Source organism: Globicephala melas, chromosome 20 (assembly GCF_963455315.2).
Source record: "Globicephala melas chromosome 20, mGloMel1.2, whole genome shotgun sequence".
Taxonomy (NCBI): Eukaryota; Metazoa; Chordata; class Mammalia; order Artiodactyla; family Delphinidae; genus Globicephala; species Globicephala melas.
In genome coordinates this window covers 45734065-45749888 of record NC_083333.1, presented here as the reverse complement: position 1 = coordinate 45749888, position 15824 = coordinate 45734065, and the positions used below count along the sequence as shown (strand labels likewise).

At 53.6% G+C, this 15824-nt stretch overlaps 1 long non-coding RNA gene across 1 annotated transcript; it reads left to right on the top strand.

Annotated features, from left to right (window-relative positions):
• The first annotated feature begins 736 nt into the window (after nucleotides 1-736).
• On the top strand, nucleotides 737-4889 carry LOC132594270 (uncharacterized). The gene is made up of 4 exons (XR_009560458.1): nucleotides 737-794; nucleotides 3079-3153; nucleotides 4062-4177; nucleotides 4561-4889. It is a non-coding gene; the product is annotated as an uncharacterized lncRNA (long non-coding RNA).
• Nucleotides 4890-15824: the final 10935 nt, after the last annotated feature.

The window sequence follows — 15824 nt, the reverse complement described above, 5'->3', positions numbered from 1 at the left end:
GACCTCACCCTCTGCCCTGGGTGCAAGGTCATTGGAAGCGGTGTGGGGGAGGGCGCCCACTAATGAGACAAATCCTTCCTAGCTTGGGATGTTACACTCACTTGGCCTTGGCCACCTGCAGCCCCACAGCGCCCTCAGCCTGGCCCTCTCACTCCCTGACCCAGTCTCCCTCCCTGGGCCTCAAGACCCTCAGCAGCTGCCTGGACTATGGCTCCATCAAGAGACCCCAGGCTCCAGGGAGTCAGTGACCCCGTCGCCTAGACTACCGCTCCACAGGGGTAAGGGTTTCTGCCTGGAACGGCACCTGGCACCTAGTAAATGCTCAGCAAAAATGTGTTGAATGAATAGGCCAATCTCCCCATCCCCAACCTCCTTTTACAATGGCTACTCAGGGTCAGAATTAGGACGTCTGACATCTGGGTGCTTCCCCGTCAGCCATGTATGGCTGTGTGACCCTGGACCAGTCACATCCCCCTCTGAGCTTCGGTTGCCATCTAGGAAGGTGGGGCCCTGCTGGGGAGAATGCTGTTTGTCTTGTGTGACTCCGGAAACGTTTGGGAGGAGGGGGGCCAGTCACCAGTGCTGCCTCCTTCCCACTGGCTTTGAAGGGGGTACCCCTGTGGGCAGACCCAGGCCGGGGAGGCGGGGGAGCCTGGGGTGCCTGACTCCGGGCCAACATCCTGCTTCCTGCGGTGAGGCCCGGCGCCCGGGAGGCACACAGAGGGGTATTTGTTCGCAGTGGGCGGCGAGCGAGGAGATGCTAATCACTGCGGATCGCTGGGCTCCAGCTGGAGGTCAGGAGGTAACGCGACCCGCGGTGGTTATTTATAACCTCACTGGCGGCCATGGCGGAGGGCAGCGCTGGATCCCCGCCCCTCCCCGGGCTGCTGCTCGGCTAGGACTGGTTACTGCCCTCCCCCGTCCTGACTGTGGCGACCTGAGCCCCTAGAGCCCCGCTGTGGTGACCTCTGGGGGCTAAGTACAAGGTCAGATGAGGTCCCTGGGCTTCCCTTGCCCTTGGGTGCAGCGAAGCAGGTGCCCTGCTCCCTGTCCTCTGCTGGAGATGGGGGTTGCGAGGGAGGCACTGAAGTGTGACAGCCGCTCCTGCCAGGCTGCCCTACAGGGATGGGAGGGTGCCACGAGGCTGCCAGACAGGACTCAAGGACCCAGGCGGCCTGTGCTGTGTTCTGCCCTCCCACACAGAGCATGCCCCCTGCCCCCAGCCCCCAGCCCCCAGCCCCCAGTCCCTGCCCTGCTTCACAGCTGGTGGCTGGTGGCAGGGAGGCCCAGAGTAACCCAGCCAGGGAGGGACAGCCCGTAGCCCCCCAGAGCCCTGCTTCTCGGTCCTAAATTGTAATAGTGGGAATTGACCCCAGAGCTCTGGAGAGCATCCCCTAGGCTTGACGGAAACAGAATCTGAGTCTCGGGGTCGGGTGTCTCAGAGACTGGAGGGGAACTCTGGAGGCACCGGTGAGGCCAGTACACCAGGGACCCTGGACACCTGCACTCTGCCCCCCTTTGGACAGAAAAGAGAGGCAGATTTAACTCATTCCAGGATGCATGCCGTTTTCTTTCCTTAACATTTTTTCTGGAGTTAAACATACATAAGAAAATTGTAAAGCTCAAAAGTGTACAACTGGATGAATTAGCGCAAGCTGAACATGCCTAGGGAGCCAGCGCTCAGATCAAACAACAGCGCCTCACCAGCGCCCAGAGCCCCTCAGGACACCTTCACTCACTAGCCCCAGAGTTACGCTAACCCCCTACGCCTGCTTCTAAACTGTCCACGCTAACTGTCCAGACATGGAGCCATACGGCATGTGTTCTTTTGTGTCTAGTTTCTTTTGCCCAACATTATGTTTCATTTAAGTCTTGTTAAGTCCTCATGGCTGGTAGCGCAGCACCAAGTGACCCCATCACAGCGCTTTCACCCATGCTACGGCTGGTGGACGTTTGGGTAGGTTCCAGTTCCCAGCTGCCGTGAACACTCTAGTCTTGATCTATTGGGACTACAGGACCGCATCTCCGTTGGGTATGTGCCCACAGGAGGGATGGCAGGGCAAGGGGTGTGCGTCTCTTCAGCTTTGGAAGATACAGGAAGTGTTACTTTTTAGTCAACATTTTAATAAGAATGATTTTTCAAGGTTAGTTTTTGTTTTTCATTCTAAACATTGAGGGATGTACCTTATTTATAAAAATTGGAAAATACAGAAACATAGAAAAGGAGAAATCACTCCAAGCCGCTACTTGGAGTCAACCATTCAGCCAGACATTCAGCCAGACAGTTAATGGATGTTTCCTAAGAGCCTCTTCTGTGTCAGGCCCTGGAGCAGAGAGACCCGGTCCTGCCCACGGAGCCTGGGGTCTGACGCCAGGTCAGCAGTGGTGACGCCAAGGGATAGACCAGGGGCCTCGGCACCCGTCCTGGTCTCCTCCTTCCGTGGTCTCCCCTCCACCGCCCCCCTCACCCATCACAGCCGCTCTTGGCAAACATCCAAACAGGTCAGCCAGCTTGCCGTGCAAACAGGACTCAAGACAGAGCCCTGAGAACTCAAAGTGGGAAGGCAGGATGACAGTTACACCACTACCTGCAGTCACTGAAGAGGGTTGTGGAGAGGAAGGGGGGCTGGGAGAGCACCATGGGGCCGATCCCCCACAGGAGCTCAAAGGAAGGAGATCCCAGGTCGGGGGGGCGGGGGGGCGCAGCGGCTGGAGAGGAGGTGGGGCTAGAGGCAGAGGCATCCGGACTTCGGACTTTATCCTGACGGCCACAGAAGGAGTTTAAGCAGGGGCAGGGAACAGGCCTGACGCGCTTGTTAGCAAGACCACTCTGGATTCCTGTGCGAGCTTTGAGGCTTTGAGCTGATGAGCTAGGGGGCAATGGGGCCGGACAAGAGCGGGAGTGACGAGGTGCTTTGGAGGTGACCTGTAGGCTCTGGGGCCTGGCTGGCTGGAAGGCTTAGGGGAGGAGGAGGCTCTGGGAAGGTGTGAGCTTTCAGCCTCACGTGGAATTGCAGATTTGCAGGAGGGTGCGATTGGCTCTGTTGCGGTTCTGGTGCATTCCCTTCCCATCTTTAGGGTCTAAGAACTTCTGAGAGCCAAGCGGTCAGACCTGATGAGGATGGCCTACACCAGCCCTGGGGGACTCTTGAGGTGAGAGGTGGCCGTTAGTTTATTTGACAAATATTATGTAGTGCCTACCTGTCTGGGAGTTGTTTCAGGTGCTGGGGACACACTGGCGGCAAAACAGTTCTCATGGGGGAAATCTTAAATGTAAATATATATATGAACTGGTGATAAGTATTAAGAAAAACTAAGCTGGGTAAGGGGGTAGTGAGAAGCAGTGATAGAGGGTGCCCAGGGAAGGACTGAGGTGACGTCTGAACTGAGACCTGAAGAGAATGAGGGGATAAGGCACGTGGGAAAGTGGAGGAAAGTGGTCGGGCGGGCAGAGGCCACCACCAGTGCAGATGCCCCAAGGCAGGCGCGGCCTGGGGTGTCAGGGGCACTGGGGAGGCCAGTGTGAGAGGCCTGGAGGGAGGCCGGGAGGGTGGAGGCAGGTGGAGCAGGGCCGGGGGAGGCCTCTCCGTTCCAGGATTTTTGAAGGGATGGCCTGACCTTGTTTTTGTCTTAGAAGCAGAGTTCTGGCTGCTCTGAGGAGAGCAGACTGTAGAGGCAAAAGCAGGAGGAAGCTCTTAGAGAGGCGCAAATAGGAGAAAGTGGTGGCCTGGACAGGGTGGAGACCGCCAGTCGGGGGAGGGCTGGTCTGACTGTGTGTCCAGCCGTGGGTGAAGCCCACAGCATCTGCTGACGGGTAGGAGGGTGGGTGAGAGAAAGGGAGAAGGCAAGAAGGGCTCCTGGCCGTTGCCCACTCCCCAGGCTTCGGAGTCCTGAGGCCCAGGGCTGCTGGCCTCCCCTGTGTCCCCTCTCTTCTCCTTCTCCCACCACCCCCGCCCCGTGTCTAGGACCCTCCCCGCCCCCTCCCTCCCCCTGTCTCCTATCCCCTCACCTCACCCCTCTTCTACCACCTTCTCTCCCTTCCTCCATCCCTCCTGTTTCAGGGCTCCAGTGACCTCCGGCCCACAGACCAGAGATGCTGCCCACCAGAGTATGTCCTTCATTCACTTGGCAGCCCTGATGACTGGCTTGGGGCCCAGAGCTGGGTGCTGAGGAAAAAGTAAGTGTGGTTCCCAAGTCCCACCCCGGGAAGCACCCAGCTGGAGAGAAAGCCCACCCCCACTCTGAGCATTTCCATGCCCTGAGCCCCAGCTATGCGTGGTAAATCCTGGTCTAAAGCAAAGCCAAGGGTTCTCTGGGAACCGACCGAGCCCTCCCCCAGATCTGGGGCCACTTCCCTCAGGGGCTCCTCCGCCCCTGCATGGTTGAGGACTGGCTCCTGGTCCTGTGTTCAGCTTGGGCTGAGTGGCCTCGGCCCCGAACAGGCCTAAGCCCATGGCCTTGAGGCTCCGGCTGGCTAAAATCAATGAGCGTCTCAGTGCTGGGCCGGGAGGCTGAAGACCTGGCTCTCACCTGGGCCTTGTTCTCATCTCATATCTCCAGCCCACCCTTCCCCCGAGCTCCAGACTGGATGAACGGTGGGCGTCTTAAACTAATGTGTCCAAAAGGTGAGCTCCTGAACCCTGCCAAAACTGCGGCTCCTCCAGTCTTCCCGAAATGGGACAAGTCACAGCGGCCTCCTTCCAGATGATCAGGCTCCCAGCTCTCGCCCAGCATCCAGTCTGTCGGAAGACACTGTCAGCTCTGCCTCGGAGTTTCAGCCCCTTACCCCACCTCCATTGCTTCAACCTGATCTAAGCCAACATCATTGCTCGTTGGATTCCTACAGTGATATCTGCTCATCCCCTTCATTCTATTCCTGACGTAATAGCCAGAGGGATTTTATTAAGAAATAACTTAGGGGAACTCCCTGGCCATCCAGGGGTTAGGACTCCGCACTTCCACTGCAGGTGGCACAGGTTCAATCCCTGGTCGGGAACTAAGATCCCTCATGCCGCGTGGTGTGTCAAAAAAAAAAACCACAATCAGAGTAGATCATTTTGTCCGTCTGCTCCCCTGTCCATCTGAGGAAAGCCACAGCCCTTCATGATAGCTCTATTCTATCTACACCTCCCCCACCTCTCTCACATCTGGCTGCAGCCACACTAGCCTCCTTGTTCCTTGCATATACTATGCACATGCCTGCCTCAGGGCCTTTGCACTTGCAGTCTTCCTCTTCCTGGAGTGATCCTCCCCCAATATTTCTATGGTTTGTTCTCACCTTCTTCAGGCCTTCACTCACATATTACCTTCTCTGAGAAGCTTTCATTAACCATCATATTAAAAATTACAGAGCACACCTAGTACCCAGATCTTGGTTTCTAGTACCATTCTACAATAAAAGGATCCAGGGTTTCTTGGAGAGATGGCTGATTCTAGGACTGGGGCAGGAAGTACATAAGATAAGCCTGGAGCATCTTCTTGTGCCAGAGAGTAAGGAAGTGCTAAAAAAAAAAAAAAAAAATTGATGGGGGCATGTCAATGGGCCACAGGAGCTAGTGAAAGAGCTGGAACAATTTGAGCAACAAAATAAAGTATTACTGGATTATAACCCAAATGTAGAATAAATATCTGTGAGTCCATTATAAACGTGTCGAGTAAATTAATAAATGGGTGAGAAGAGACCAATCGCTCCTGCGGAAGAATTCCAAAAAATTTATGTTGATACTTCACCCTAAACGGAGGCAGTGGAGCATAACTTTCGCTCCAGTGTGGGCTGCACGCACTTCCTTCCCAAGCGACTTCTTTCCCAAGATGTCAGTATGGAAAGAGGGGAGGGGAGAGTAGAGAAACCTGCCAAATACTGCTTCAGCCGGGTGAACAGGGTCAACATCAAGAGCCATAAATCACATTGATAACATGTACCCTTGATATGACATGTGATGAAAATAGCACTTTACCTCTGTGGTCTTGTTCCTGGAAACTCATAGGCCCGGTCTGATCATGAGAAAATATTAGGCAAATTCCAACACAATATACCTGACCAGGACTTCCTAGTTTTGTTGAGGTCATCAAAAACAAAGAAGAGCTGGGCTTCCCTGGTGGCGCAGTGGTTGAGAGTCCGCCTGCCGATGCAGGGGACACGGGTTCGTGCCCCGGTCCGGGAGGATCCCACGTGCCGCGGAGCGGCTGGGCCCGTGAGCCATGGCCGCTGAGCCTGTGCGTCCGGAGCCTGTGCTCCGCAACGGGAGGCGCCACAACAGTGAGAGGCCTGTGTACCACAAAAAAAAAAAACAAAGAAAATCTAAGAAACTGTCGTAGCCAAGAGGAGCCTAAGGAGACAAAACAACTAAGTATAATGTGGTGCCCTGGGTGGGATCTTGGAACAGAAAATGAAAATTAGGTAGACTAAGGAAATCTGAATAAACAATAGACTTGTTAATAATAATATTGGTTCATTAATCAAGCGTTACAAATGCACCATTCTAAGACGTCAATAACAGGAGAAACTGTGTACAGGGGGAGGGATTTGGGGGAACTCTCTGTACTATTTTAATTTTTCTATAAATCTAAAACTGCTCTAAAAAATAAAATCTGTTAAAAATTTCAGCTCCCCAGTGACCCATATCTCTTCTCCTTTGCCCTCTTCCCATGGCGCTTATCACGGTTTAACATGCTATATATTGAGCTTAGGTGTTTGCTATTGTCTGTTAACTCCCAGGAATCTAAGATCCCTAAGGGTTTTGTCTCTTCACTCTTATAACCCCAGCACCTAAAACAATGTGACAAATACTAGGTGCTCAACAAATATTTGTTGAATGATAAATTTCTAGAAATAATTACTGTTAGTTTTTCCAGTTTTTTCTCTGCCTAAATACGTTCAGTACTGTTTTGAAATAAACACAAGGTCGTAATGCTTTGCTTATCTGCTGTCCTCACCTGATAGCCCCTGATTCTTTTTCCTGCTCTTATTCTTTTCCAGCATCATTTTTTAGAAGGTGCTGATGTTGCAGGCCTGGCGTGAAGCAAATGGTTGTGATTCACAAGGTGAGGCTTTGGGGATCTTCTTTCTCTCTGTTGGCTCCGCCACGCTCATGTGGGCGGGAAGGATGGAGCTGTGCCAGGGCCGCCCTCTGACATCAGATCCGTAGGCACTAGATCCTGCTTGGTGGTGAACTGGGTGTGTCAGAACCCAGGGATTAAATAGCTTTCGAAATCCACTGGCTTGTCTGCAACCAGCCAGAGGGTTGGGGCATATGCCCAGACCTTCTGCCAGCTCAGGAGTAGTGGAAAACACCATCCATGCGTACATTTGGGGGAACTGGGGAGAGGCCTCCCACAGTCAGCCACAGCCCAGGCCCAAGGCTGATGGTTATGGCCCCAAGTGCTCTGGGGACCTGAGCTCCTGAGGTGGGGGGCACGGGGCTGGCTGACCCTCTCTCCAGGCATCTGGGTGGGGGCTGGAGAATCTGCCCTGATGGCTGTTTTCCTGGTGGGAAGGGGGCAGGCTTCTGGGGAACCCAGTTGGTTGGGGGAGGGAACACTATGGTGTGTGTGTGGGGGGAGGGTGACGAGGAGCAAGGGGTATCCTTCCTCTGCACCCAGTAGCAATACTGAGCTTGTCCTCCTTCCTGGTAGCAATACTGAGCCACCCAGACTCTGCTAGACATATGAGTGCTAAAGATAAAGATACTCGAAGGACATATGCCTCTGTGAACTGCTTTGCTAAATGTACTTTAGGAGTCCTTCAGCTTCCCTCTAAACCACAATTTCACTCCACACCCGCTGGCCCCACTTGCAAGAAGAAGCAGGGAGCCTGCTATGGCCTTAAAAGCCACCATGTGGGGCTTCCCTGGTGGCGCAGTGGTTGAGAGTCCGCCTGCCGATGCAGGGGACACGGGTTCGTGCCCCGGTCCGGGAGGATCCCACATGCCGCGGAGCGGCTGGGTCCGTGAGCCATGGCTGCTGAGCCTGTGCGTCTGGAGCCTGTGCTCCACAACGGGAGAGGCCACAACAGTGAGGGGCCCGCGTACCGCAAAAAAAAAAAAAAGCCACCATGTGTATGAGGGCATGAGTGTGCAGATGCAGCTGTGTCCTCTGTGTGCGCCTGCCTGAGCAGCTCCAGAGGGCTGGCATCCGTGTTCACCTGCACGTGTGTGTACGTGGGTGGGTGCTGGCATGTGTGTGGACGTGTGTGCCCCTATTTGTGCTTTGGTGTCTTTTGTGTGCTTGTCTTCTTGTGTGTGAGCACCCATGGGTTTGCCTGGGCACGAGGGTTTGTGTGGGTGTGTACTGGGAGTGTGCATGGACGTGTGCTCTTCTTCTCATGTGCGGTGAGCCTGCTTGTATGTGAGGGGGTGTGTGCGAGTGTGCACAAGTGGATGTGCTCGTGTGAGGAGCTGTGCTGCCTGCACGCCTGCTGTGTGAGCACAGGCTTGTACGTGAGCCTGTGATGTGCGTTTGCAGGGGGTCAACTCTGAGGAAAGAGATTAACGTTGGCTCCCTGCGCCTGCCCTGGCACATGTGCCCCCTGTTGGCAGGACCGTTAGTTTTCATCTCTCCCAGATGAGGTGGCCCCCATGTCCTCCACACATCCCTGTACCTCATCATGCTCATCTGAAGTTTCCGCAAACTGCGCCAGTAGCGTCCTTCGCCTCCCATCCATCTCCCGCCTTCACTAGCTCATTGGTGTGTAGGGCTCTGAGCCCCTGGGAGGCTCTGGAAGGAAAGGGCTCCCGAGTCACCTGTTTTTGGTGAAAGCTGCATTTAGTACACCTTGTGAAGAGTCTCCACGTGCCTGAGCAGACGGAAGGCCTCAAGAAGGAATGAGGTGAAGACACTTCATCAAGCTAGTCCCACACAGGGCTTCCTGGTTTGGAACGACAACACCTTACTGGAGGAGTCAGTGCCCACCTGGGGACGTCGGCAGCACGCTGTAGAGACACCCCGTTGTGTGCAGGCAGCCTCCTTGCTCCCCTGGTGACGGTGTGGATGCCTCCACTGTCTGGCTGATTAGTGCTGTGCAGATACGATCTGGGCCTGTCTTAGGCCTGGGAAACACGTGCTGCCCTCTGCATCTGGGGCCTCAGGGAGCCCTGGCCTTGCCGGAGAAGTCAAGTCAGGTGACACTTCTCCAGAAGTGGCCGAGGTCTCACATTCGACCCCAGGCCTCAGAGCTGGTGACCAGGTCGCCACACCTTCGCACCCAGCCCCGGCCTGGCCATCAGGGCAGCGGATGCCAGAGTGGTGGGCAGAAGGGAGACTGGGCCATCCAGCCAGACCTTCAGGACTAGAAGCCGAGTTTCTGATTCCCAGTCCAGTGCTCTGCCCCTCAGCATTTGCCCTGCCAGGCCAGGTGCCCATCCAGCCCTCAGCCCCAAGACTTCTGGCAGCAAGAGCTCAAAGCACAGTAGTCCTGCATCTTGAAGCCCCAACCAGGGGCAGGTAGAGAGCAGGTGCCTTCCTGTCAGTCCCACTCCTGATCTGACCACTGCTTCCAGAGACTATGAGTCAGGGAAGCTCCCTGCTCTTCTCTCCCGCTCCCCTGTAACATTGAAAGCAAATTAAAGCTATGGGAGTAATACATGAATATAGTCTCTTTGTATGATTGAAAAAATGCAGAAGTAGAGCTTCCCTGGTGGCGCAGCGGTTGAGAGTCCGCCTGCCGATGCAGGGGACACAGGTTCGTGCCCCGGTCCGGGAAGATCCCGCATGCCACGGAGCGGCTGGGCCCGTGAGCCATGGCCACTGAGCCTGCGCATCCGGAGCCTGTGCTCCGCAGCGGGAGAGGCCACAACAGTGAGAGGCCCGCGTACCGCAAAAAATAAATTAAAAAAAAAAAAATGCAGAAGTAGGATGAAACCCAAAAATCTCTTTCACCCTCCCCATCCCCAATCTCAGTCCACTCGCCAGAGGTGACCACCTTACAGTCCATTGTAGCCTTCCATTTTCACATTGATGATTTTTTAAAAACACAATTAAAACCATACTCTCTTTTTCTGTGACTTGCCTTTTTTTTAATTTAATTTTAATTTAATTGAATCCACATCAAGCCATCTTGATCAACCCATTGTTTTTTATCAGCTACACAGTACCCCAGAGTGTCGAAGTTCCCCTCATTCACTAGATGGATCCCCATTGATAGAAGGGCTGTTTCCAATTTTTCGCTATTCCAGAATAAACAATGGTGCAGCAAACATATTTCAACAGATCTCTGGGTAAGGGCACAGGCGGGAAAGACGGATTCCTGCTCCTGGCACAAAGGAACGACAGCCTGAGAATAAAAGAAATGGGAGGAGGCTGAGGTTCCGAGAGGAACCCAGGCGCCGGCGACCAGAGCGTCCCCCGGCGTGTGCGGGCGCCCCAGGCCGGCCCTCGCGGCGCTACCCTCCTTCCTCCCGGGCGTCCCCGGCCCTCCCCGCTCCGGGCGGCCCGGCGGCCTTTCCCTCCTGCGGCTCCCACCGCTGCAGAGCTGCCGGCGCCTCGGAGGAACCAAAAAAAAGCCGGCGTGTGGTGCGCGCGCGAGCGGCGCGGGGCCCTGGCGCTGCCGTTTTTAGCGTGCCTGGAGCCCAGAATACAGACTTAGTCACCCCCAGAAGCCGCGGCCATAATATTTTTGGTTGCATAAGCAAACTAAATTAGAAATCTGGAGCGTGTTCAAGGCCCTTAGATGCTAGCGCTCGGCGAGCGCGGGGGGGTGGGGACCAGGGGAGAGACAGATGGGGATTAGGCGAATTGAGCATCAGGAGAATAATTTCCTTTTTAAATTTGGGTTCCACCGACAATGAAAGCAGTATTAGCGGCCCACTTACATAACCGCACCAGAGCCGGACCGGGGAGCGCAGCAGCCAGCGGCCGGGCCCTCCTGCCTCTGCGGCCGCCTGCCCGGAGGAGGCAGTCGCTGTGTTCATCGGCTCCTCTGCGAGTTCTCAGAGAGCCTAAGTGAGGCGTCCCAGGCCACACAGCTCCGGACTTGCCCTCAGGATTTGAACTGGATTTGCCCGGAAGGAGCCTCTCGGCATCATTGGGCAGAGATGCAGTGTTGCGCAGCCCTGCAAGCCCCGGGGGTGCTGAACACAGCCCGAGGATGTCCACTGCAAGACTGCATGGAATAATGGAAAACTGGAAACTACCAACACGTCTGACAATAAGCAGAACGGGCAAATGGACTGTGGAGCGTTCTTGCTGTGGTATGTTCTAGAGGCGTACAAAAGACTTGGGGGCGATCTCTATTCAGAGATGCCAGAGAGGCAGAATTAAGTGAAAGAGAGCAAGTTGCGGAACAACATGAACAGTATGGTCTCATTTATGTTAAAGAAAAAGCAAACCACATATCCCCAGCAAAGCTATCTCTGCATCTGCAATGTACAGGAAACGATGCTTTTAAAGGGGCCATGAGGGTGGTCACTGCACTCTGGGGCTGATCCCCTTTGAAGGGAGGCAGGGCCTAAAGGAAAGTCGGAGGGAAGTTCACACTCTACTCTGCATACTTCTGCACTATTTGAATTTCTCACACCAGAATGTATTGTGCAGGCTTATGTCATTTAGAAACAAACCTCCTTGCAGAGGGAGACTGGACTCCACCTCCAGCCACCTTCTCAGAAAGCAAGAAGAAAGGTCTGGATGTTCTTAAAGTTAGAGCAGAGAGGGCCTTGGAGAGATGTGGCCCAGCGCCTTGTTATCTGAGCAGGGAAACTGAAGCCCAGGACTAGCTAGGGACCGGCCCCACCATTTCCCAGCAGCTGGCAGCAGGCCATGGGTTGTTAGCGAGCTGGCTCTTCCACCACCAGGCTGCTCTGCCCTGCCAATTCTCAGATGGCTGGTGTCGTGGTGGGGCAGGAGAAGGAGGCAGGAGAGAAAGAACTAAGTACCCATAGGACAGAATAGGTGGGGAGCAATTTGGCATCCATCCACTCAACCGTCCATCCAACAAATGTGTTGAGGGTTATGGAGGATTGAAAGCATGTCTTCAAATTCTTCAACACTCTTCCCTTTAGAAAGCGGGGTCCCTGTCTCTTCCCCTTGAATCTAGGCTGACCTTAGTGACTCACTTATGACCCATAGAATGCGGTAGAAGTGACACTGCCTGACCTCCAAGGCTGGATCAGAAAAGGCCAGGCAGCTTTCTTCTGGCTCTCTTGGGATGCTCGCTCTAGGGGAAACTAAGCTATGTAAGATGTCTGACTGCCCAGAGACTGCCATGCTGGAGAGGCCACGTGTAGCACTTCCGTCGAAAGACCAGCCGAGCCCCCAACCAACAGCCAGCATCAGCTGCAGCCGTGAGCGTACACCACCCCGTGCATCCGTCCCAGGGGAACCCTCACATGATCGCAGCCCACGGCAGTCCCCAGGTGAGAACTGCCCGGCTGAGACCACGCCAAATTCCAGATCCACAAAACCACGAGCAAAACAAAATGGCGATCTGAAGCCACTAAGTTGTGGGGTGATGTGTTCTGAAGCAGTAGTATGTGACAAGGGGGGCACAGAGGAGTAGACTGATGAATAAGGAGCTAAGATCAATGGGTGTCTCAGGCCCAGGGCAGGTAATTCACAGGAAGTGATGGGAACTGCGGCGAGCTGTCAAGTGCGTGCCTATCTGAAAGGGTGGCCATTCTCGGCTCCAGCCAGACACTGCCGCGTGCCCAGATGCTTGCGCAGAGGGGCCAGAAGGTTTTATGACATCTCCTCATTTATACGTGGGTAATAGGCTTACACATTTCTTCCAGCATTAGCAAACAGTTTATTTGGTTTCAAAGAAACAGGTATGGAAGTGTGGCTTGCATGAGACAGCTTCCCTTTGACACTCAGAGACCCACTACCTGGCAGGCCCTGATCTAGGAAGACTGAGCAGGTTGTCCCTGAAATCCAAGGAACCCTCCAGACCTGAGGAACCTGAATCAGGTCTGGTGGCTTTTGCCATAAACCCCGGTGGCTCTCCATCATGTCGGTATATTAGAATCACAGGCGAGCTTTGCTAATCCTGCTGCCCAGGCTGTACCCAGAGTCCTCGGGGAGGGCCCAGGCACCAGCATTTTTATTTATTTATTTATTATTATTTTTTTTTGCGATACGCAGGCCCCTCACCGCACTGCTGTGGCCTCTCCCGTTGCGGAGCACAGGCTCCGGACGCGCAGGCTCAGTGGCCATGGCTCACGGGCCCAGCCGCTCTGCGGCATGTGGGATCTTCCCGGACCAGGGCACAAACCTGTGTCCCCTGCATCGGCAGGCGGACTCTCAACCACTGCGCCATCAGGGAAGCCCGCACCAGCATTTTTAAAATCTCCTCAGGCCATCCTCAGGCACACACCAGCAGCACCAGCATCCTGGGTAGCTTGTTAGAGATACAAATTCTGGAACCCCACCCTAGGCCAAGTGACTCAGCACCCCTGGGCTGGGGCCCAGCAATCTGTGATTTAACCTACCTCCAGCTGATTCTGATTCTCAATAACCTTTGAGGCTCATCATTTCAGACTGCGGTGGGAGGCACAGGTGGTGGCTGCCCAGAAATTGGCATCTGAAAACAAGCAGCTTAACAAGACACCTTCAGTTTAAAGATGCTTTAAAAAAAAAAAAAAAACACCTTACTCTGGTTTATTGATTCCTGAGGGTCAGGGAACACTACGGGTTGGGTTACTCTCCCTTGGAAACCTTCCCCACTCTGACCTCAGAATTGTTAAACATCCCTCCTTTATAATCTGGGGCCAGAGCCCTCCTCATTCCTCAAGTTCCCCAACACAAGGCTGGCACAGAGTAGGTGCTCACTTAAATGTCAGTTTCTTTCCTTTCTGTTTCCCCTTGGAATTTATAAGTTGTGGCTTACATACGTTCTACTGCTGTTTTAATTTGTGTTGAAGTTAGTCACATCACCCGAGTGCTCCGTGTGAGGGTAGCCAACCAGGGATTATGATATACTGGGTCTCATCCAGTAGGGGCTGGACGTCTTTAAAATTTTGCTGATGTGGAGAGATCTACAGAGAAATGAATGGAGTGGGAGGCAAATCACATTGACGGTTTTATTATATCTCCACAAAATGACCTACCCTATTTCTTTGATTCTATGACACAAGAGATTTACCAAGAGCTTTTATGGACAGAAAAGAAAACTACAGGCACATTATGTGTATACGTCAATTATAAATGCATTTATATTTTAGAAAAGTGAAAAATGCATATCTCAGAGGCATTGAAATAGGAATTTCCTATGACTAATGGTTGGAAGGAAACGTGGAAATACAACTTTTTTTGGTTACAGATTATCTTTCGGTTTTTTGGGGTTCTTGTCATGGGTATTAACATGGGGTTTGTGTAATGATTACAAGATAAAATTTACAAAGGGAAAGAAATCCCACTAGCCACAATAGACGCAGTCTCCTGGGGGAGATATGACAGGACAGGGCCTTTGGGAAATCTGCCCTAACGTGGTCCTAGTTCTTTGGGCTTGAATTTCTTCCCTGTGCAACCTCTGGTAATTTATCCTTCGAGCCTCAATTTCTCCACTTGCAATGGGAATCATAGTCTCATTCATGGTTGGTTAGAAAATCAAATGCAGGGATTATTGAAGGCAGGAGCAGGTGCAAACCCTAATCTACTCAGTGTGGGAAGGGGGTGTTTCTGGGACCTCCCAAGAATCCCAAGCCCAGCCGTGCAGCGGACCCCCTCTCTGCAAATGCAGGATACGGCTCATGTTCTCTCCTTCCACAGAGGCCCCCACCTTATATGCTGGCAAAACTCAATGCCTCAGACTGTTGACAAAATCTCTAATCCACTGGTGCCTAAAAATACGTTGTGGGGAGACGGCGTCAGTCAGCACAGGACTCACGAATGCCTGTTGTGACCCAGGGGCAGCCAAATGGCCTGCGATTCCCTCACAAATGGTCTCTTTCTTTGGAGGAAAGGCCCTGATAAAAATGCAAAGGTGTTATTTTAGCAAGATTAACGCTGAGATTTAGAACATGGATTGTAGCCTACAGATGGACTTTTGGCCTTCACAGGGTTTTTAAATGTTTGAATTTCCCACAAGACAGCCATAATCCCTTTCATTCCTGCGGTTGCTGCTTGGGGTGTGGTAGGACTGGACGTGGCAGTCCCAGTGGGGCTGCCTGGGCCCCAGGGCACTGGGAAAACTTCCAGAGAGCTGGACACCAGGGCGTCTTCAGCCTTGGGCTTTCTGCTGCAGCCTGCGCTCCAGAATGCGAGGAGTAGGGAGGGCTTCTCACCTAGATTATAAAAGTTCTGCAGCTTCACGGCAACAATGGCGACGTCCAACCCAATAAGGGAGAACAGCCAGGCCGTGCATTCATCCACTGAGCAGTGGCACCTACCGTGTGCCAGGTGCCCTCTCAGTGCCCAGGGGCCAGTTATCTCATTGAATTTCCCCTATCAGTGCAAGGGGTATTATTGTCATTTACCAATGACTAAACTGAGACTGAGAGAGGCCTGGTCTCATCGGTGCCTCTCCCCTTCAGGCAATCTCTACCCCCCAGCTCTCCCCTCTGCTCCCTGAGGCTGGCAGGCCCAGGGAGGAGGTGAAGAGGCCTGTGCTAGGAGTTGCCCTCTGTGCCTTGGTTTTTCTGCATTCTCTGGCTGGGGTCGGAAGCTCCAGGGCCCCGTGGCCAGGTCTCTCAGCCCAGGCAGCCTCACCCTCCCTGCAGAGGCGTGGCTGGGCAACTTATCACCTGTCTGGGCGTGCCCCTGTGGGAGAGGGAATGGCCCACCTGACCTCCGACCTGTCCTCCAGACCCAGAGGCTGTAAATGATACGTTTCTTAATAGGATCCGAAGGAACACTTGTGTTTACTGGGGCAGCTCTGTTTATGTAACGTCTTACAG